The sequence below is a fragment of the Cibotium barometz genome, chromosome 31 (genome assembly GCF_041138505.1).
Source record: "Cibotium barometz isolate CiBa-2024 chromosome 31, ASM4113850v1, whole genome shotgun sequence".
NCBI classification, from domain to species: Eukaryota; Viridiplantae; Streptophyta; class Polypodiopsida; order Cyatheales; family Cibotiaceae; genus Cibotium; species Cibotium barometz.
In genome coordinates this window covers 38272928-38296171 of record NC_141076.1, presented here as the reverse complement: position 1 = coordinate 38296171, position 23244 = coordinate 38272928, and the positions used below count along the sequence as shown (strand labels likewise).

At 39.9% G+C, this 23244-nt stretch overlaps 1 pseudogene across 1 annotated transcript; it reads left to right on the top strand.

The window, feature by feature from the left end:
- The first annotated feature begins 1215 nt into the window (after nt 1-1215).
- LOC147620838 (berberine bridge enzyme-like D-2 pseudogene) lies at nt 1216-3259 on the top strand (annotated as a pseudogene). Its single transcript, XR_015270016.1, has one exon. The product of XR_015270016.1 is annotated as a berberine bridge enzyme-like D-2 pseudogene (transcript).
- Nucleotides 3260-23244: the final 19985 nt, after the last annotated feature.

Here is a 23244-nt window from a genome sequence, read left to right as displayed (position 1 = left end):
AATAGAACCCCTACTTGCCAATGTGCGGTATTTAGGTATTTTCCCAATTCTTTCAAGTATCCAAGTTTGTTAAGAGTACTGCGAAAGCAGAAGCCCTCATATTGGATCGAGGCAATCGGCAACAATGGAACTTTAAATATGGTTTTAGGTGGATTCCCCTTGGCACACCTCTAGGATGCCTCATAGGAACTCATGTAAGCAACAAGCAGAGGTTTGATTGGTTTTATCCTAATCTTCAAGGGAATATGGCTTAGTGGGATAAAACCCAACTCTCATTTGCAAGGAGGTTGGTGTGATCCTCAAACATATTTTCACTTCATACATGGTGTTATAGCATCTATATGCACATTCAGCCACACTGACTGGAATAAAGTACACAAGTTATTCTTAGAGACTGCTTATGGATTCTCATCTACACCCCTCGGTAGAAGGGGGGCTGAGGATAACTGGCTTGGCCCCACATGCTAAAGCCCGACACTTAAGTGCTTTGGAGGAGACTGAGATAAGGTACTAACCAGATTTTTCCTTAAACAAGATAAGGGTCTCCCAGGAAAGTAGTCAGGACTCACATGGCGACATCACATAGCCCCACACAAGGCGAATGTCAAATTAAGCATCCCCCTTAATTCATAGGCTGGTCTCTGGGTGGAAGGAAATTCTCTCCTCTCTTTAGTGAGTCGGACAACACCCGCTTACTGGTGATGAGCCATTAGGGGAAGCGTATGGTGATCACTGTGCAATGTAGAACAAGGCAAGCATCAGGCGCTGTTGCAAATGTGACACGCTTGCATGCTACACAATAAAGGAGTCCGCTCCTGACAGGATCTTTGGGATGCCTATACTGCCCAGTGGCGTGATTAGGATGACATTACTTTACAGTATGTATAGCAACGTCCATGTCCGCGGACCGCCATCACAGGAAAACCACAGACCACGACAAAAGAGTAGTCACAACAGCTGGGTAGAGGAGCTCTCCCAATGTGAACTTGAAAGGGAGCGGGTTGAAAGTGAGTAAGCTGACGGTTAGCTTTTCCATTTTCTTGTGGGGTCTTTGCTCTTACGTTTCAAGCTCGTCGTCTCCGGCTTTTCATTTACAGCTCACTCTGATAAGATTGCAACACAAAGAATGCACTTACATCACAGGAGTTGAGAGTGATCATTGCAACGCAATGAACACAATTCGATTATTGCGCTTTAATTGTGATTAAGTGTTTTGAGTAATTGTGATTAAGTGTTTTGAGTCATTTGATTGCAGTAACGTCGCTATACCTGATCACTGATCATCAGCAGTGATGAAGTTTCATTAACTTTCAACGCCTGCTGATGGTGGTGACCCCTTAAATCCACGTGTTGGCATCTAGTTAGCTGTAATTACAAGGTCAATAGACTGCCTGGAAAGCTGGGATGATTGTCAAGCTTTCCTGTGCCTAAAAAAGGCAGGCTGCCTTGGCTTGTCATCACCAAGAATCAACTCAATGGGCAAAACATCACTAGAAGGCACTCATATTGTCCTTGTAGAAGCAGCATTTCTTGTGGGTTTCTTGCTATCATGGAGGAGCTCACAGACTCTAGTTGCCCTGGGCGCGACCCTGCCTGTTTCCACCTTCACTAGCTGCTTGTTACACGCCGGAATCTCCAACTTCACCACCGATTCTGGATCGAACTCAGCGGTCTACACTAGCTTGCTGGATTTTTCTCTGCAAAACCTCCGCTTCACAGAAGCAGGAGTTCCCAAGCCGGACGTTTTGGTGTTCCCCCAATCCCCACCCCAAGTGCAAAGCGCCTTCCTCTGCTCTGTCAAAGATGGCTACCAGATCAGGGTCCGCAGCGGTGGCCATAGCTATGAAGGCCTCTCTTCCACCGGCACCTCCCCCTTTGTGATCATCGACCTCATGAACATGCACTCTGTTTCCATCGACTTGGCTTCCAAGACTGCATGGGTTGAGGCTGGAGCTACACTCGGCGAGATTTACTACGCCATTTCTCAAGCTACCCAGGACTACGGCTTTCCCGCCGGAGTTTGTCCGACTGTCGGAAGCGGTGGCCACTTCAGCGGCGGCGGCTACGGCTTTCTGTCGAGAAAGTACGGCACTGCCGCCGACAATTTGGTTGATGCCCAGCTCGTCAACGCGCAAGGAAGTCTTTTGGATAGGGCGAGCATGGGCGAAGACCTGTTCTGGGCTCTCAGAGGAGGGGGTGGAGGTAGCTGGGGCATTGTAGTGGCCTGGAAAATACAGCTAGTTGCAGTAACCCCCACCGTAACCACGTTCCGGCTGTGGAAAACCGGCAAGCAGGCGCTTAATGAGCTGATTTACCGGTGGCAAGCGGTAGGTCCGGCGGCTCCGGCGGAGCTTTTCCATGCAGTTTACATGGCAGGAATTACCACCACCACTAACTCTACAGACGTTGGGGCGTCTTTCTACGCGCAGTACCTGGGAACTTTACCGGAAACACTAGAGCTGATGAACAATATCTATCCAGAGCTGGGTTTGACGGCGGCGGATTGCAAGGAAGGGAGCTGGATAGAGGGGGTGGCTAACATAGCTTCAGTCAATTTAACAGCTCTTTCTAGCAGGGACAACAGGGCCAACAAGGGCTACTTCAAGGCGAAATCAGACTATGTAAGGGTGGAGCTATCCAAGGAAGCGCTGCTGGGCGCCTTTGAGAAGCTGGAGGCCAACCCGGGCAAGGGCTACATGATCTTCGAGCCTTACGGAGGGGTGATGGAGAGCATAGCGGCCGACGCCATTGCTTTCCCACACCGTGCAGGCACACTGTACAACATACAGTACCAGGCAGTGTGGAGCGACGACGCCCACGGGGCGGCGGACGCGCCGCTGATAGAGTGGCTGCGCGAGCTGTACGCCTACATGGAGCCGTTTGTATCCCAATCCCCGCGGGCGGCTTACATAAACTACATCGATTTGGATCTAGGCGTCGCCTCCACGTACGCCCAGGCGGAGGCGTCGTGGGGCGACCGCTATTTCCTCGCCAACTTTCCTCGCCTTGCGCAGATCAAGGCCAGCGTCGACCCTCACAACCTCTTCAACCACCCCCAAAGCGTTCCCCCTGTGTCTAGCTGAGCTTTGGTGTGACTACTACCAGTTTGTACCACCTTGTAATAAATAACACTGCCTTTGATTTCACATCCTCAAACCGCCAATTTTGAGTATGAATGTAGCAAATCACAAACGACCACGTTCCTAATGCTTTTCGATCAAAAAATAATAATATTTTCTCTAAGAGTACACAACGTGCACACAAGTGCCATCGCTTGGAGAGGGGAGATGAGTCTCAAATTCCAGTCTAACGGCTGCACTAATACACGATCCAGCAAGATTTTAAAAAAACTATTTTTCTCTAAAAGTATTTCTTTTTATAACCGATAAGAATTTCGAGAAATGGATCATTGTAGAGAGTTTTACATCAATAATTGTTATGGGACCCCATTGTGCTCGGCAATTTTTTCTTTAGACTGTATTTTTGCGGTTCAAAATGCATGATATGATGCATTACACATTCCTTTTGCATACAAAAGAAGATTTGGTGGTCAATGTATACATTGAAGCAAAAGTTTGAGATGAAGATTTTAGTGAGCTCTGATATTTTCTTGGTATATAGGTGGCCACGCGATGGCATTTTGTTGTTATAGATGCAGTATTTCTTTGACATGTTGTCCACGTATGGTATGATAAGCTGCAAGTATATTTCAGTGCCATTGGAGTAGAACACTAAGCTTTCTGCAAATACATTTGAGCTTTTTAGAGGATCCCACTATGTACCTGCACATAGTGGATAGCTACATTACTAGGCCAGAGTTGAGCTATATTGTTAGACTTGTCATTTAGTTTATGTAGGCCCTCAGGAAGCCATACTTGGATATGGCTAGCAAGATTCTCAGGTACATAAAGTCCACTGTTGACTATGGACTTTTCTATGAGGTCGGTAGAGAGATACAACTACATGGGTATACAAATGTTGATTGTGCTAGTAGTATCTCAGATAGGAGATATACCAGTGGCTTTATGTTTTCTTTTAGGAGTGTTGTTATGAGATGGAGTAGTAAGAAATAGCTAACAGTTTTGCCTTGTCAAGTATAGAGGTTGAGTACAACGATGCTACTATAGCAACTTGTAAGGTAGATTGGTTTCAGAAGCTGAGTGATATGGGTGAGCCCATAGCTAGGGCCACTGTCATTTTTTGTGACAACATGAGCAGTATACAACTACCTAATACAACTACCTAGTAACCTAATTTATCATGCTAGGACGAGGCACATTGAGGTGCATTATTATTTTATGAGGGAGAAGGTTCTAAAACAGGTGATGTGGATTTGGTATATGTCAGCATAGAAAGAATTAGTGGGCTGATATCTTCACGAAGGCATTGGGTACAGAGAAGCTTCGCAAGTTTAGGAGCTTACGTGGAGTGCAATGTGCAGAGTTAACCTCGAGGGGGCATGTTGATATATCTTAACTAGTGCTATGGACATTCATGACCTGCCTAGGTGATAGTTTCGGCACTTACACTTATACCACTAGCTCAATTGGTGAGGTTATGGGTGACATGCCGCCAAAGGTTTAGTGACATTGTGTGACAGTCACTTTGGTATACTAGAGTTATAGTCGAGTTATGGCATAGTTATAGTGTGAGCTTATGTAGGAGGCAGGTTCACACTATTGACCACCTTTGTTTGTTATGGTAGGATCTTGGTAGGAGAGTACTTTCCATTATAGTATGTACTCTTCTCTCTTTATGTTTAGAGAACAGAAGAGAATAGAAGAAAATTCAGCTATACATCTCTCTTTTGTTCTTGTCCACTCTTATGCATTTGTGTTTGCATGCAAGGAGCTTAAGCTCATCCTCTCCCCTACATTTTTCTCACCTATACACTTTCCACCTTAACTATGGAAACCACCTTGTCTTTCCACACAACCATGCATGGTAGGCATGTTGGCCATGTCATGTTATTGTATGATTATGCATGGTGAACAAATTGGCCCACCATGCATGGCTAGCATGGTGGCCATGTCATGTTATTGTATCATTATGCCTACGAATTGTGAGACTATTGTGTCATTATGCATTGGTAAACGAATTGGCCATGTCATGTTATTGTATCACTATACATGGTGAAAAAATTGGCCATCTCACCACACCTTGTCACCACATATTTGCATCACACCTTGTAACCTCATCTTCCTATATCATCCAAACATGCCATGCATGCATGAGATCATTTTTTCCATGAGTCTATAAGTGTGACATCATCACCCATGATGTGAGATGCCATATCATCATGTGGGTGGCATGGGAGACCAACATCCCTCTTCATGCCCAAAATAAGGATAGTTTATCTTGCATACATATAAGGTCAGTGTAAGTTCACCTTAGTCACAGTATTTGAGGTATTGTTTTATTTATATGTCTCATATCCTTATGCTATCCATTCTATATTAGAATATTTTTTTGGATGATGGCACGAGGGATTTGATTGAGAGTTTTTGCAAGGAGAAATGTCGTGCATCACTAGAGTTTAAGAAAACGTTGCGCCTACCACACGGTTTCTAGAGGGGTGTTCATTTACCATCACACATGTTACCTTAAGATCATCCAAACTGCCCTATACTTTAGATTTAGGGTGGCACCCAAAAGATCAACATTGGTGAGCGGTCCTTTGCCTTGGTTCGTGTGCCGTACTCTTCATAGTGTGACACACGTTGTTAAGGTACCATGTGGGATTCCACCTTTTATAGTGTTTTATCACCATGATGGGCATGCCTCCAAGGTGCCCCATAGCCCTTGCAACTTCATCCACTCATTGGTGTGTCCATGCATGGAGAGTGACAGTTTCCATAGGATTTCGTGTGTGTGTGGAGGGCACATGTGCTTCATATGGTACAGAAAGATCCATGTGAGTTGGAAATGGTGCGATGGAGTTGCTATCAAAAAGAAAAAATATTAACATAATGATGCCATGGATGAGGAGAAAAACGTGTTTTACTTGTTCATTAAACGATGCCTCTTATATAGGTTGAGTACAAGCATCAAAACATCATCATTGATTAGGTCACAACATTCCTCAATCAACTCCCTCATTCTCTCCTACAAGGTGGATACAAAGTCATGTGTAGCAATCATAAATGCTCCTGGCATCTTCTACAACTTGTGCATTCCCTAGAGTTACTTTTAACTTGTGCATTCCCTAGAGTTACTTTTAACTTGTGATAATTACCTCCACAATGTTACAAGGCTTCTTAACCTTTGAACCTATTGCCCTTAGCCCCATGATATTTTGGTGTTTATTTCAACACTATCCCTCAACAAAATATCCATGACTATAGATGATAACAATGCTAGTCTTAGTTAAAACTTACCATGCTAATTATGATTGCTGGTGCCCATAGGTCCTACCTCAATTAGGCTTATAATGTTAGTTATGATGGTTGATGCTAGAGATCTATTTATGTTTACACCAAGTTTAGGATAGAGTGTAGACTTCCAGGTGGGCTGGTTCTATTAGGCTTATAAAGCCCCACTTTCCTTGATGTAGCTAACCTCAACAGGGGAGACCTCTTCTTTCTCCTTAACTTCTTCATTGGATTCTTCTGTACCTCAAACGAATTCTTTTGGTCCTTTTTTTGTAACAATAATATTTTTCTTCGTGGCTAGGTTTCCCACATAAGTTACAATACTTCCTTGAGAAACCCTTCTTCACTTGAGTTCCCGTCTTGACTCCATGTTTCTTGAATGAACCACTTTTGTTGTACAAAGCTTCCTCTTGGATGTTGTGTCACTAGTTGAGATTTTTCTCCTCTTCTAAGAGTGATGCTTCAATTTCCACAAGCTTTGGTGAGGGTGGTTACTATGTTTCCATAGTCTTCTTATTGAAGACTCTTTAACAACATTGCAATGCATACATCTCATCCATATTGATTTTTATGCCATTTAGGTATGTAGAAATAGAATCTCCATAGTTAATTCTTAATTCAAAATACTTGATTAGCAAGCTAATTTTGGAACTCTTAGCTTGTGTGCCAAAGAGCTTTTCTAGCTCTTCCTAGGTTGTAAATGCAGTGTTCTTGCCATCTAAGTAATGAATAAATTGATCATGTAACCTCAAGGCAATGATGGCGAGAGCCTTCTCATCTTTGGCTACTCAAAGTGCTTTTGCATCCCTAGTGGCAGGTTTCTTCTCCTTGCCATTGGCTACATTTCACAACCGCTTTTTCATTAAGGTAAAGTAAATTTTTCTTTTCCTTATATGAAAATTCATACCATCAAATTTGAAATCTACCCTTGAGCCCATAATGTAAGTAGGGGTAGGGTCTTACCACTTGGTGTATCTTCCAAGGGCCATGTCTCTACTTCTTTTCACAAAAAATGAAATGCAACATTTAAAAAATCCCTCACCATAAAGATACATATGAGTGCTCAGAAATTCAAAAACACTTAGTGCTTTGGCATGCTCATGGTAGTGAGGTTTGGGATTTGTCTTGTTAAAAATATTTTTGATTTGTTTGGCTTTAACATACTTGGAATTAGATGCTGTAGCACAAGAGGCATATTTATTTGATCAATGATTGATCCTTAATGGCCCAAAAAAGAAAAAGTTGATTAAGATTAATCACTTGATTTTTGGAATGTCAAGGCCTAGCCGGCTACATCCCACATGCATAGAGTCCCAAGCAATGGCATCATCTATAAGTAATAGAATACTAGGGCCATTCTCATCCCTCCTCCACCAATTTTTATGGCTTGGAATGGATTAGAGTGGTGGGGATTAAGTGCACAGTGGCATGGACACTCCTTGGGATGAGTGACCTCCCGAGAAGCTTGCGAACTCGGGGGGTAACTCATAAATATGTAAGCGTAGCACGTGGGTTCAATAGAAGGAGTTTTTTAAATCTCCTTTTTATACATTTTTTTTACATAAATAAGGGTACCATTTAAAGGGGGTATTTACAAATTGAATAGAAAAAGGGTGTGTTTTATTCATGAAAAATTTATAGATAAGGGATTTTTAAATTGGACCTTGAACGCACGTGATATAGAGAGTTTACATATAGTGCGCCCCTCGATTCGAGTGGCCCCCAATTTCTAACATGGTATCAGAGCCAGGGAGGGCAGGTTGTGATGTTGTTAGAAGAGCTGGTCATTTTGCCAATTCCTCTCATCAGAGCTGAATGAAGGATGAAGGCCAAATGTGTGTAATTATAGTGAATGGACAAGCTTGCTGACATGCCGAGTGTAATCATCGGTCAAAAAGATGACTATGTGGGTTAATCCTAAGGGTACCAAGCATGACATCACTAACAATGTGAGAAGCCTTTGAGCCTCATATCATTAGAGCCTCACGATACCCTATGCTATGGCTTCCCAGGGAGGGTGTTGGAAGGTTGTGGCCTAGTTGCCTACATGCCACATGCATAGAGTCCCAAGAAATGGGATCATCTCTTGATCATATACTATGCCTATAAGTAATAAAAGACTAGGGCCATTCTCATCCCTTCTCCACCAATTTCTGTGGCTTGGAAGGGATTAGAGTGGTGGAGGTTAAACACATAGTGGCATGAACACTAGGGATGGGTGGCCAACCTCCCAAGAAGTGGCCCCCAATATCCGACATTGATTAGTGAGGGTGTCTGACTATTTTCTATGCAGAGAATGAGGGAGCTTTGAGTGTAAAATTGAAGGTCCTGAAAAGCAAATAAGTTTCAAGGAGGAGTACTATAGCAGTGTGTCTACCATGAGATTAAAGCCTAGAAAAATAGCATTAAGTATTTTAATCATGCTTTAATACTCAACTTCCCAAAACTGCCTTCTATGAAGTGTGCAGGGTTGGAACCCCTAGTTGGCAACGTTCTCTTTGAGAACACATGTAGAGATGTGTTGGCCATGTACCAAAACCCCTATGCATGTCTTGAATTAGAGAATAAAGCTTCTCACACTTAGTATTAAGGGTTTTTCCCAAATCAAGAGGCAACTGGTTATGTTACTCCCATCGATTACTGGATATGATCTTTGCTATTTGCTTCAAGCTACAGGTGCATCAATGAGGCGCAAAGAGTCTCATCTAGCAAAGGTGTTTTGTGATGGGTGGAATCAAACCTCCAATGCAGAAGTCTTGGTTTGACACAGAGAGTGAATTAGAGAATAAAGCTTCTCACACTTAGTATTAAGGGTTTTCCCCAAATCAAGAGGCGACTGGTTATGTTACTCCCATCGATTAATGGATATGATCTTTGCTAATTGCTTCAAGCTATAGGTGCATCAATGAGGCGCAAAGAGTCTCATCTAGCAAAGGTGTTTTGTGATGGGTGGAATCAAACCTCCAATGCAGAAGCCTTGGTTTGACACAGAGAGTGAAAGAGATAATAAGCACACTAATTAATCCTAATTATTGATAGTGTAAGTAATACTCTTGCTAATGAGAGAGGTTAGAATAGTGACAAGGCTCTGATACCATGTAGGTTTTCATAGTGGGTCATACACTATGTTGAAACTCATGGTGTATATGTAATCATCATGGTTAAGGTATTAAACCAGAAGGATTAAGACTTAGAAAAAAAGATTAACACAATAATGCCATAGATGAGGAGAAAAATGAGTTTTATTTGCTCATTAGGGATGCTGCTTATATAGGCTGAGTACAAGCATCAAACAAAATTATTGATACAGTCACAACATTCCTCAATCAACTCCCTCCTCTCCTAGATTTTGGGTTCAAAATTTAACATGTGGTCCATCACAAATTCTCTTGGCTTCTTCTACAACTCATCGATTCCCTAGAGTGACTTCACCTTGTGATGATTACTGCCTCAATGCTTTCTAACCTTTACACTTATTAAGACCATATTAGGGTGTTTGAAAAAACCTTGATTCCCATTTCGCAACATTAAAAAAATGGGGGCACAGTGACACCTTTTAAGCTTTTGTCAAAGCTTTTCTAGCATATCATTTTGAAGCTCTTAAAGAGTACATTCAAAATCCACATTATCTGACATCTTTGGATTTGGTATGCTGAAGATACACCAAAAGTATATTGAAAAGAAAATTCCCAAAGTAATGTGAATTTCCTAAACTCCTTAATATGGTCTTTATTACCATGCAGCTTATGAATTTTGGTGTTTATTTCAACACATTAGAGGATGGTGGATGATCTAGGTGATTGTAGCTTGTGGAGCATACTACTCCACAAGGTTTTCTAATCTTTGAACCTAGTAATGTCCCGATTGGTGACCAAACTTTGTGTGTGTGGGGGGGTATCCCTCCCCACATACTTGTAAATTTTGGTCACCATCAAACATCGTTTGGCTAAGACATGGCACTCTCTACATTTTCTATGTGAGTTTCCCCCAAGAGGGCCCAAACCACCAAAAATTGGGTTTTCTTGACTCTGTGTGACGTGACATCCAATTGTGAACCAAACTTTGCAAGTGTGTGGGAGAGGTACCTGTTGCCACATACTTGAAAAGTTTAGCCACCGTCGGTGGACATCGTTTGGGTGAGATATGGCACTCCCTCTCACGTTTTCTATGCAAGTTTCCCCAAGAAGGCCAAACCACCAAAAACTTATTTTTTCGACAATCCCATTTTACCCGAACGACATCTAATGGTGGACCAAACTTTGCAAGTGTGTGGAGGTACCCATCCCCACACACTTGCAAAGTTTACCCACCATCTAATATCATTTAGGTGAGATATGGAACTCCCTCCCATGTTTTCTATGCAAGTTTTCCCAAGAAAGCCCAAACCACCAAAAACTAGCTTTTCTTGACCCTGTGTCACTTGAAAGACATCCAATGGTGGCCAAACTTTTCAAGTGTGTGGAAGGTACCCTCCGCACAGTCTTGCAAAGTTTGGTACCATTAGATGTCGTTTGAGTGAGATATGGCACTCCCTCTTATTATTTCTATCCGAGTTTTCCCAAGAAGGCGCAAACCACCAAAATCTAGGTTTTCTCAACCGTGTCTTACCTGAACGATGTCCAATAGTGTGACCAAACTTTCCAATTATGTGGACGGGACCCCTCCTCACATTCTTACTAAGTGACCAAACTTTGCAAGTGTGCAAAGGGTACCCCTCCCCACACTCTTACAAATTTTAACAACCATCAACATCGTTTGGGCAAGAAATGGCACTCCCTCCCACATGTTCTATGTGAGTTTCCCCCCAAGATGGCATAAACCACCAAAAACTAGGTTTTGTCCACCCGTTCCCACCCAAAAAACATCTAATGAGACTTAGGTTTATGTGTGGGGCACACCCCTCCACACACATTTGGAAAGTTTAGCCACCATTGACATCATTTGGGTGAGATATGGCACTCCATCCAGCTTTTTCTATGCAAGTTTCCCAAAGAGGGTCTAAACCATCCCAAAATTTGGGTTTTCTCAAACCTGTATCACCTAAATGACGTCCAGGGTGGTGGCCAAAATTCGCAAGTGTTTGGTGGTACCCCTCCCCACACACTTGCAAAGTTTGGTGGTACCCCTCCCCACACACTTGCAAAGTTTGGTGATCACCATGGAACGTTATTTGGGAAAGATATGGCACTTCCTTCCATGTTTTTTTGTGCAAGTTTCCCCAATACGGCCCAAACCACTAAAATTTGGGTTTTCTCGACATCATCTCTCCGGAAGGACATCTAATGGTGACAAAAATTTGCAAGTGTATGGGGGTACCCCTGCCCACACACTGCAAAGGTCAGTCAGCATTGGACATCGTTTGGGCAAGATATGGAACTCCCTTCCACATGTTCTATGGGAGTTTCCCCAAGAGGGCCCAAACCACTAAAAAGTTGGGTTTTTTCAATCCCATCTCACCCGAAGGGCATCCCAATGGTGATTGAACTTTGCAAGTGCATGGCAAGTGCATGGGGGGTACCCCTTCCCACATACTTGCAAAGTTTAGCCACCATCAGACATTGTTTGGCTGAGATATCACACTCCCTCCCATGTTTTCTATGCGAGTTTGTGTATCAAGACATTATATTTGACTCTCTTGGTGGTGGGGAGGCTTGGTTTTGAGGGGTGGGGTGGGGTGGGGTGTGAACACGTTGGAATCATTTGCAAGCATGCACGACACCATATTAGCAAGTTATGCATCGTACTCACATTATTATACACACGTGGTGCAACCTTCCTGACTGCATGGATTGCCAGCTTCAAGTGAGTCGGTCTCATTATGAGATGTCCACAAATAGTTGGTTGGCTTTCCATAACATTAATTTGTGGGGGTTGTGCTTTGAAGAGTATTCATTAGTTCACTAGTTTGGTATAACATGTTCTTGGACATTTTTATGTCCTGCTAAATGGCCACATTTGATTATTTTTTTCAAATACTTTCCATATGCTATCTACATCAAGCCATTTTTAATGACCCAAATTTCATCATAAAAATGCTCCGTGGAAAATTTATAGATTTTAGGATGACTAGTATAAAATTTATTGATAATCTAAATTGTTGAAGTTAAAAACAACACTAAAAAGCTGCAAATTTGGATTTTTTTGAAGAAACATATTTTACATTGTCTTAATCCATGTGATTCATGAACTATGAATATAAATCATTTGCATGTAAACAAAACTCTCTATATAAACTAAAATTTTATAGAAATTTTGGACATATCTAGGTTTTAAGGCTTATTTGTCTCTTATTATTGTAAATACGCAAAACTAACTTGCATTTCATGAATTTTATCTTATGATTGATATCTTCATTTTGAGGCTTCTATATATGGATAAATTGCTATTTGCATGTCAATCATAACTTTCATTTTTTGGGAGCCTTAGATAGGAAGAATATGAATGTTAAGCTACCCATTGTGACCCTTAGATAGGAATAATATGAATGGTTAGCTACCCATTGTGAGATACATTTAAATGATGCATTACCATAATTGCACTTGGGAAAGGTATAATGTCATAGTAGTAGAAATCTTGTTCCAAATATTCTTTTTTGGGCTATAATTGTCCATTCATGATTATACATAACATTTTCAATTTGTAATTACACATATGAAACGAGATTAATGTCACTTTTATGTGATATTAACATTTTCCACTACACGCGAGCATTCCTCAATCTTTTGAACTATATTAGGGATGTTCTCTATGCCTATTTATATGTAAGAGTTGACTAACATCATTTAATATATTAAACGCATATACATGTACACATGTATGCATGTATATGTATTTATAAATGTAAATAAAAATACACACTCACACACATGTATACACACACCTACATATATATATTATATTATATTTATATTTTATTCAAATATACTTATATTCTCTCTCTCTCTCTCTCTCTCTCTCTCTCTCTCTCTCTCTCACACACACACACACACACACACACACACACACACACACGATTCTAATTTTCAATGTTTATTTTTGTGTAAAGAATGTAGGTTTTACAAGTGTTTGCCTTCGCTTTGAAGCTTACACAAAGATGACAAGCACCTGATTTTTTGATTTTAAAGAACCATCAAATGCTTTTAGTGTTTCAAATTCATCTCATATTTATCTCTTATGATATATGCCAACCAAAAATAAATGTTCTTTATGATGGAGGATTTTTTACAAATATTTGTGATGGAATTATGTTACAAGCAAAAACTGCACATGTGAAAACTATGACCACTCCAATTATTTAGACCAATTGGACGTCTTGTCATGTCCTCTTGTGTTCAAATATATTTTTCTCATGTCCTTTGACACATGTATAGTACCTATCTTCAAGGGTGTGTAGTTTGGATAGAGACTTGAAACATCGAATTATGTTTTTATAACCCTCTTGATGAAAAAAAGATGTTTTTATGTCCTGTTGAGCTACCAAACTAGTGTTAAAGTGAGCTTGTTCAAAGGTATGCAACCTTAAAGTTAATGCGTGTGGTTGACCATCCATGTAGTGTAAATGCATAACGGGTGGACATCATGAAAGGCACCACCTTGAAGAGGTAGCTAGGACCTCTATAAGGCACCATTGTGCCCTCTTCTCCACACATAGGCTGGTCCACACATAGATAATGCACCATATAGAACACCATCATGCCCTCTTCTCCACACATAGGCTAGTCGATACATTAATGCACCATATAGAACACCATTGTGCCCTCTTCTCCACACATAGGCTATAGATCATGCACAATATAGAACACCACACGGGCCTCTCTCCATCGCCACCTTCATCAAGGATGAAGCCTTATGTATAAGGCTGGGCTGCTCTTGGGAAGCGCATAGCAGCTATAGGAATCTGCCATCTCCATTTTCATAGGCGGAGAAGACTTGAGTAGCTTATGATTATCATAACAAGGGTTCACAAGCACGTCCGAGTACATTGGGAATCAAGGATCATGTGGGGCTTGAAAAGACGGTCGTGTTACCTTCTTGGTCTAGCCAACACCTCGAAGTTAGTGGCAAGCTAGTGAACACCCTCAACATTGACATAATAATATCACAACCATCGAGTGCAAGACGATGGCAAGCAAGCTCTTGACAGTGGATTGACAAAGTGAAAAGGGAAGTCTCTTTTTTTATTTGGTTTTGGTACTTACTTCATTGATTAAGGAATGTGAATAATAAGAGAAACCATTAAATCTATGAGCTTCTCCTATTTGTGGTTCCTTCTGGATTCAATTAATAAGGAACATTTTCTAAGCAAAACATAATGATGAGGTCTTGGACGGTTGTGACTGTTTAGTCATAAAAGAAACTGTGCAAGGCATTGTGGTTATGAGATTTGTGAGAAGAGGGGTTTTTAGGATATAAGAGCACATCTGAGTTCTAGAGAAATTAACTTAGTAATGAATGCAACCTAAAACTACATAGAGAGTTGTTGGGTTAATGTAAATCACTTTGCATATAAAAGAAAAGAGACATATTTTTAAGTGTACAAATCGAGTGAATTGTGGGACTGTAGTGGAGACTTGAGATTCAAGATTATGAACGAGACATATTTTGAGATCCTTGTTACACCCAAGGAGGCTGTTCCCCTATCTTCGGAAAGATAGCATGAGCATGCCCCACAATTCTCTAAACGAGAGAGAGAGAGAGAGAGAGAGAGAGAGAGAGAGGGGGAGAGAGAGAGAGAGAGAGAGAGAGAGAGAGAGAGAGAGAGAGAGAGAGAGAGAGAGAGTTGTTTACGCACATAGGGAGAGGGAGAGGGAGAAAGAAAGTTTTTTTTCTTTGTAAATTCCTTATTGATTGAACTTTTCATTAAGGTTTTATTTTCTTAATCTTTTAGTAGTGGAATTCATTAGCTTTGAACCTCGATAACCTAGCCTATATCATGCTTTCATTATAACAACTTTTTGTGAAGTTTCTTATCTGTAAAACAATAAAATGCTTCATAATATTATAATAAAGAATATATTTCTAACATATTATTTCTGGGATCATAGGGGGTTTGCATTCCACTTCAATAGGATTGTATAATCACGACCATGACTTTTTCTCATTGCATATTACTATAACTTGACTAACTTCTTGTTTCTTCTTTATTTTATCTAAATTTTGGAGTGATCCTCTATACAAATTTTGTAAAGATTTTGGAATCAATGATCAATGCTTGCAACATGACCTCATTTGGGTTCCTCTTGGCCTACTTCTTCTTTCTTCTTTATTTTCTCTAAATTTTGTAGTGATCTTATTCGTGACTTTTGTCAAGATTTTGGAATCAATGATGCCTGCAGTGCCACTAATTACGGTGGCCTTGATATTCTTGATCATAGAACCCTTCTCTTTTTCTTGATATTCTTGATATTACAATGCCCTTCTCCTTGACTTGATGGTGGGCTCTAGACCCCCTCAAATGACTTGAAGCTGGAGCTATTTAGCCTAGTTGAGGTTGGTCACTCTCCCAAAATTTTGTATAGTAAAGCTCATTAAAAATCTTAGGAGTGTTTCCCCCAAAATGAATAAAAATCAACCACTCCAAATGATAGTTCCCCTCTAATTAGAAGATGTTCTCCTTTGAGCAGGACTCCACTTAGTCCTACCAAACTTCAACACTTGGTGGTAATATAGTTCTCAAACACACAAAATTAGAGGTTCATAGGCATGTCTATGCATCCACCAAAAACCTACTATGATTTGAATAATCTAATTACATTTTTATCCCATGTAAGATTGGGTTCCCATGGCAAGCTTTATATCTCCAAAGATCCCACATTTGAGTTGCAATTTTAGTGTTATCTAGTTAATTGGAGTCCAAATGAATTTGTACATGGTTTACACACTTAATATTAAAAATTTGACACTTCAATTTTACCAAATATTCCATTTGAAGTCTTTCTTTATTCAATTATACTCATATCTATATTCTTATTAGGGAGATATTGGAGGCCTTACATGTCACAACATCACAATGTATAATAGGCCTAAAAATAAAACATTTAGAGAACCTTATAAAGGTTGAATTACATTATTTAAAAAAAATATGTAGTAAAAAAACATTTAGAGAGAACCTAAAAGGGTTAAATTATAATTTTTTAAAAAAACATTTAGAGAGAATCCTATAAAGGTTGAATTACAATGTATTTTCTACTATATGTAGTAAAAGTGTAAAACTTAGACTATAGTCTAATATTTCCATTATAGATTACAAAACCTTATTACATATAAAAAGTAAGAAGGTGGATGTTAAATGATAAATAACCTATACTGTGAATTGAACTTGATGGTCAATATGTCGATTTTCATATTTTTGGGTGGAGCTTTTTTTAAATGCAAAGCATATTTTTTTTCTTAAATGCATTTACATAGACTACTGTACAATATGCATTTCAAAAGTGTTTTCTTTAAACATTGGATTAATCCCACCCATCAAGGAGCAATCAAGGTTGATTAACAGTGTGTAATTTTTTAGAGCCTAATCATTTCTAAGAAAATCCTTCTCAAGTACATGGGTGAAGGAAAGATATCTTCTTAAATATTTTAAACAATAGTTATAACTTGAAGAAAATTGCTAGTTTAAAATGACTTATCTCGTCTTTGGCTGATGGCAAGAAGGATGCTAATGTAAGGTTTAGTAAAGAATATCTTCTGAACACTAGATAGATAGACTTGACCAAGTTAAGGTTAGTAATGATGGCTTGGAATTTCATTCTTAAATGACAAAAAATGAGCCAATGATTGAAAGTTACATAGTTGGTTTTTTGAGATCCTAGCCCAAAAAGCTAGATTTTTAATTCAACTTCATGTGAAGGGTGATTTCTAAACCCCTCTTTAAAACCCTTAGAGTAAGTATCACATCAAGGGGCGAACAATCTTAAATTTATTTTATTGGGACACAATGCATAGTTGTGAACTACCATATTGATGGTAGGCAAACAAGTTATTTGATTGATTTTATTGGATGCATTGCATTATTGCTTATTTCTACAATGATGACACACACATGTCACTACTTGGAGTGCTCCTTATTTGAGGACCCCGACATGATTGGCAACTAGTTGCAACCACAACTATGTGAAATCCAATGTGTGTAGTTTGCAACCACAAAATACCTGGGCGATGTTGCCTTCTTCTCTTTAAACTCAAACTAGTTGTGAGTTTCAAGCAACATGGAACCGGCGAGTCATTACAACCTCTTGATGATGGTTTTGCCATCTATAATTTATGAAACTCTTAGCTTGAGCATTAGGTGGCTAGGTAGTAGTAAGCACTCCTAGAATTTGAAGGTTATGGTAACCTTTCATATCGTTCAAAACATGAAGGTTATGGTACCTTGCAGATGATTCATAATTCTAAGGTTATGGTACCGTTAAGGGAGGTTTATCCTTTAGTTTTTTTGAAAAAGAATTACCTTTTGAAAAAAAGGCCGAGTTTTTTTTTAATAAAAATAGTAGTTAGTTAGCCCTTCACAATAACATGGAGGTTTAAGTACATAAAAATGGAGGTTTAAGTACATAAATAAATTTTTGGGGCCTAGTGCTTGGTAGAAAGGTCCATCCTCCAGGGCCCATGCTACCAGCATTTCATGGCCAAATTCCAACAACCCCTGATAGCTTTCATTGGACGCAATGGCCGTATGATATATTGATGACAGGGTCGTTGGATCGCCTTTTTTAATCTTTTGGCCCACTGCTACAGGTGATCAGGTAGCGACCTGCGAGTCGCAACTGCTGTGAAGGTCTAGTGATCAGGTAGCGACACTTTATTAGTGATCATGCAACACGCCACCCGTAGCCATGGCCACTTCTTGAGTCTTTGATGGGGTACTTCTGCCGTGGCTCATAGAAACTCTCAGTTATAGCATTTCGTCGCTAGGTAGCGCCTATCAAAGGGCGTTTAGGCTTAACCGCTGGTCGTAGTTCACAGTTCGCGCTGAAAGCCGCTTGACGAAAAATGGACGGCGGAGTACGACGGCGGAAGCCACTGATGAGCGTGGTGGTGGTGGTGCTGCTGGTGGGCGCTTTTCAATTCGGAAAGGTGGCGGGAGAATCCGGTTGCATTGTTCTGGACTGCCATTGCAGAGGCCACTCCGTCAAAACTCGACAATATGGAGAGCTTACTTCCCTCCGCCCCCCATGAACTAATGTCTATCATCGAACCTTGGGATAATCAAGCCACATATAGACATTTGCTCGGTTTCTATGATAGAGTGGTGATAATACACTGCTGTATGCATATATAATGTTTCCCTGCGGTGAATAATACAGTGCTGAATACATATCTTCAAGGGAAAGGGATCTTTTGAGACATGTCATGATTGAGATTCAGGGGGAGTGGTTTTCTACTGCCTTTGATGAATCTTGCTGGATCAAGGACTGGGCTTGGGTGAATGCGGCCAAATTGATGAAAGGAACAACTAGGGCTTTATATGGAGAACTGAGGAAAAGGAATTTGAATGTGGACTATTGTAACAAAATTTGGAAGGTGATCTAGAGCCCTGGCTGTTGGAAAAAGAAATGGAAAGAACTGTGGGATTGTCCTATTCTCGTTAAGTTTCAGGTGTTCTTGCGGAGAGTCTGCATGCGGGCTCTTCCTGTTGTTGGAGTGAAACTTGTGCAGAAGAACTTCAATAGTGGGTGTTGTCCCAGATGCAGATTTGCTTTAGAGGATGGCAAACATGCTTTTTGGAACTGCCTAGCTATCAGAGGGGCATGGGGAAAAGTAGTGAAATGGGTGGAACATGGATTAGGGTTTCAGACACAATGGGGGGACTGGATTCTTGGAAAATGGGTTGTTAGTGCTAAGGGTGCAGATTTGCTATTCAACACATAATGAGAGCTTGCTGTTTATGGGAAATTTGGATCTCTAGGAACTATATTATGTTTCAGAATGCATTGGAAGTTGGCTAGGATGTGACAGGAATGATGCATAAATGTATGTATATGTGTAGATCTATGATTTCTGTAAATAGGTTAGAGATTGATGGTCTGGGTTTGATGTTACAGAGAATGCAAAGAATGGTATCAACTGACTATTGATATGGCTTGAATCCCCTCTTGCATACTTGGGAAACCTAATTTATAGTTGGTTTGATGCGAATCTCTTTGGAGGTGAAGCCCAAGCAAGTGAAGCTTGGTCCCAAGACTAAAATATGGTACTTGAAAGAGAAGGAGATAGACCATACTTTTGTGGCTTTCATAGAGAATCCAATGGGGATAAGACCCACTATTAAGATCTGGTCCAGGAAGGGGGATGTGCTGGAAAAATAGACTCCTAGAGGGTGCACTACTGAAGCATTAATGGAGGCTTCTATTTTGTTGAATTATCATGTGCCTTGGGAACAATCCTCTTTGTAATGGAGGAGGATAGATGGAATTTGTTATGTGAATTGCTAAACAAAAGTGATTAGAGATGTAAGAGTAGGGATATGATATTGGCTTCTGGTGGTATAAGTTTGATGTAAAAAGCTTTTTTTTTGCTGATTTATATATATATTTATTAGTCCCCAAAAAAAGACATTTTCTTGGTTTCAACTTTCAAGAGACATGCACTTAGAGAATTGAGCTTTGCTCTATTATTGTGTAATTAATCATGAAAGCATATGGTGTTCAATATAGTGGCATGCAGTTTTATGTGCTTCATCTAAGAGAACAAACGGTTTTGAGTCAAATGTTGTTCCATGTCACCAAACCCTTGGAAATATTTGATTGTAGTCTAAGTTTTACACTTTTACTACATACAATCAAAAAACATTATAATTCAACCTTTATAGGGTTCTCTCTAAATGTCTTTAAAAAACATTGTAATTCAACCTTTATAGGGTTCTCTCTAAATATTATAGTTTGAAAAGAAATCTAATTCAACCTTTATAGTGTTCTTTCTAAATGTGTTTTTAATTCAACCTTTATAGTGTTCTTTCTAAATGTGTTTTTACTATATATAGTAAAAAAATATTGTAATTCAAGCTTTATAGGGTTCTCTCTAGATGCTTTAGATGCTTTTTTTTTTGCCTATTACACATTGTGATGGTGTGGTATGTAAGGCCTCCAACAACTCTCATAATAAGAATATAGATCTGAGTATAATTGAATAAAGAAGTCCTTCAAGTGGAATATTGGATAAAACTAAAGTGTCAAATTTTCAATATTACGTGTGTAAAATTCATCGGACTCCAAAGAAAATGATTAACACTAATCAAGATCAAGATAATGCATTTTAAAAAATTGGACTAATAGTAATCCAAAAATGATTATCATCTAATCACTCCCTAAGCAATGATCTAAGCTAAGGGCTCTGACACCAATGCAAGAAACTAGGGTTGGCCACTCAAAGCATGGAGTGACAACATGGGTGTGGGTCACCATCCTAACATCTCAAGAGAGAGAAGTTCACCATGGAAACTTAGAGCTCCAAAGAGTAATGAAAATGTATATGATTAAAAGGGTATGATTAAAAGGGTATGATGCCTATGAGCCATATGCCTATGAGCCATATGCCTAATATATCCCAAGGCTCCCCAAAAGTACACATGTAAATGACCCTAAGCCCAGGTGCCTAGGCCCCATTCCCCATGTGCATGTGTAGATGTCATGCTATTTTCGCTGTGCTAGAAATGCTGCTATTTTTGTTGCGACAAATTCGTTGCTTTAGCAAGAATTTTCGCTACTCAGCAATGAAAGATCTGTGCAGTAAAAAAAAGAGTTGGGGCACACTAGGGAGTCTGCATAGGACTCCCCAGTCTGCCCCAGCTCTTTTTTTAAATTAAACAGAGTCACAGTTTCAGTTTCAGTTTCATGACACAAACACAAACATAAGAAACACTTGAACTATTTAAGAATGCAATTGAGCCCAAAATTTATTTTATTTCTCGAAGTGTCGATCCTTTGGCCATATATACAAAAAATGTCTACAATGAAGAGGTGGCTAATTGGAATCCTCATCGAATTCCGAGCTATCATTATCATCGTCTTTGTCATCCTCTTCACTTCCTTCCATAGCTTCATGCTCATAATCAGGATCCTCCTCTTCCTCTTTCCCTTCATCCTACGTAGTGCAGAGTCCTGAACCCTTCCTTGGCCCCTAGATCTTCCACTCTGACTTGATGCAAATTCATCAAGATACACAATTTCCTGAAAACCAAAAAAATTGATGTTAGCATCGATCATGCAATGCATGGAAGAGGATTTTTTTTAAAAGAATGGGCCCAAATTTGATATTTAGGGCCTCTAGGGCATGTAGACCCCACATGTATGATCCCATTCCCATCAGAGAGGCTGGGAAGTGCACTTTCCAAAAGCTCACATGGGAAGCCCTGATTTTTACAGATTCAGGGCTTCCCACATGTATGAAGAGGATCACACATGTGGGGTCTACATACCCTAAAGGACCTAAATATCAAATCTGGGGAGAAATTGGTAAAAGGAGATACCTTTTCTGCTTCGTCAAGCTCCTTCTGCAAGGGTGCCTCCAGATCTGCTCCTGGAATGGGTCTGCCATCGTTCGGTTGCACTATAGGTGTCGCATGCTGTGGTCAAGGTTCAAAGAGTTCATTCTGCAGGTGCTCGAACTCTTCATCTGAGATCTCATATTGAGGAGCTACATCCTTAATCTGCTTCTAGATGGCAATGATAGCAGAGATATCATCTACACTACTTTCATCATATCACCCTACCTCATCAACCAATGGTAGGGCTTCTTGGTAATCAAAGTCCGAGAAATCATCACTGGCATCTCGCACAAGTATACTATATAGTTCCTCCTCCCTCAAGTCTAAGATCTCCAACACATCTTGCATGAGGAGGTACCCCACCCCTTTGATGGTGATGGCACTCAATGAAGCTAGTGGTGGGTCATGACTTTGGGTTTCATCAGGGTGGTGGATGGATGCAAGCGCCATGCGAGAGCTCTCTATGGCCTCAGCAAGACACGGTCTAGAGTGGTCTCCTCTGGCTCTGTGTCTATGTATTCTACTAGAGGGAGATCCTAGATGTCATCATCCTCTGGCTCTTGAACATCAGAGTTCAAGATGTAAATAGAAAAAGCAATATACTGCTCAATGAGATCGAGTGGGATGTGCTCTTCATAGGAGGTTGGGACAACGGTAGTGCGAAAATATTGTTCGACAACATGAGCTAGAGCTCTGTTCACCGCCGCCTTCTTGTGGTTGGATCCACTGTTCATGTTGAAGAGAAACTCCAAAGGAATCCAACTCACGGTAGAATTTGGTATAGAGTAGGTGAAGTCGTCGATTGCATCGCAAAATGCAGCTAGGAAGGTCGAGTTTGGGTCTAAGGTGGAGATGACAGCCTCGAGGTCTAAACTCTTGCAAAACCTAGGGTAGATCTAGTCCCCAAGGTGAGCATAGTGAGTGCTGCTAATCCACATGGCGAAAGCAGGGGAGGCAGCCATGATGGGTAGTGGTGGGGAAGGCTAGCACACAAAGGGAGAACTAGAGAATAGATAGTATAAATGAGTTTGATCTATAACTTATATTCATATTTATACTTACACTTAAATTTATAATATTTTTAATAAATTTATACTTGTGTTTATTATATCTATAAACTTATATTTATTTTTATACCTTATGTTTATACTCTAGTAAATAAAGGACACTTCATTAAAATATAATAAATAATAAATCATACTTCTATTTCATATTACATTATATTATTATTATTATATTATTTACATAGTTACTTATATAATTATTTACACTTAAATATATACTAAAGTTATATTTATTTTTTAACTTATATCGATAGACTTAAAAATTAATGACACTTCATTAAAATATAACAAATCATAAAAACATATTTATATTTCTAACATAATT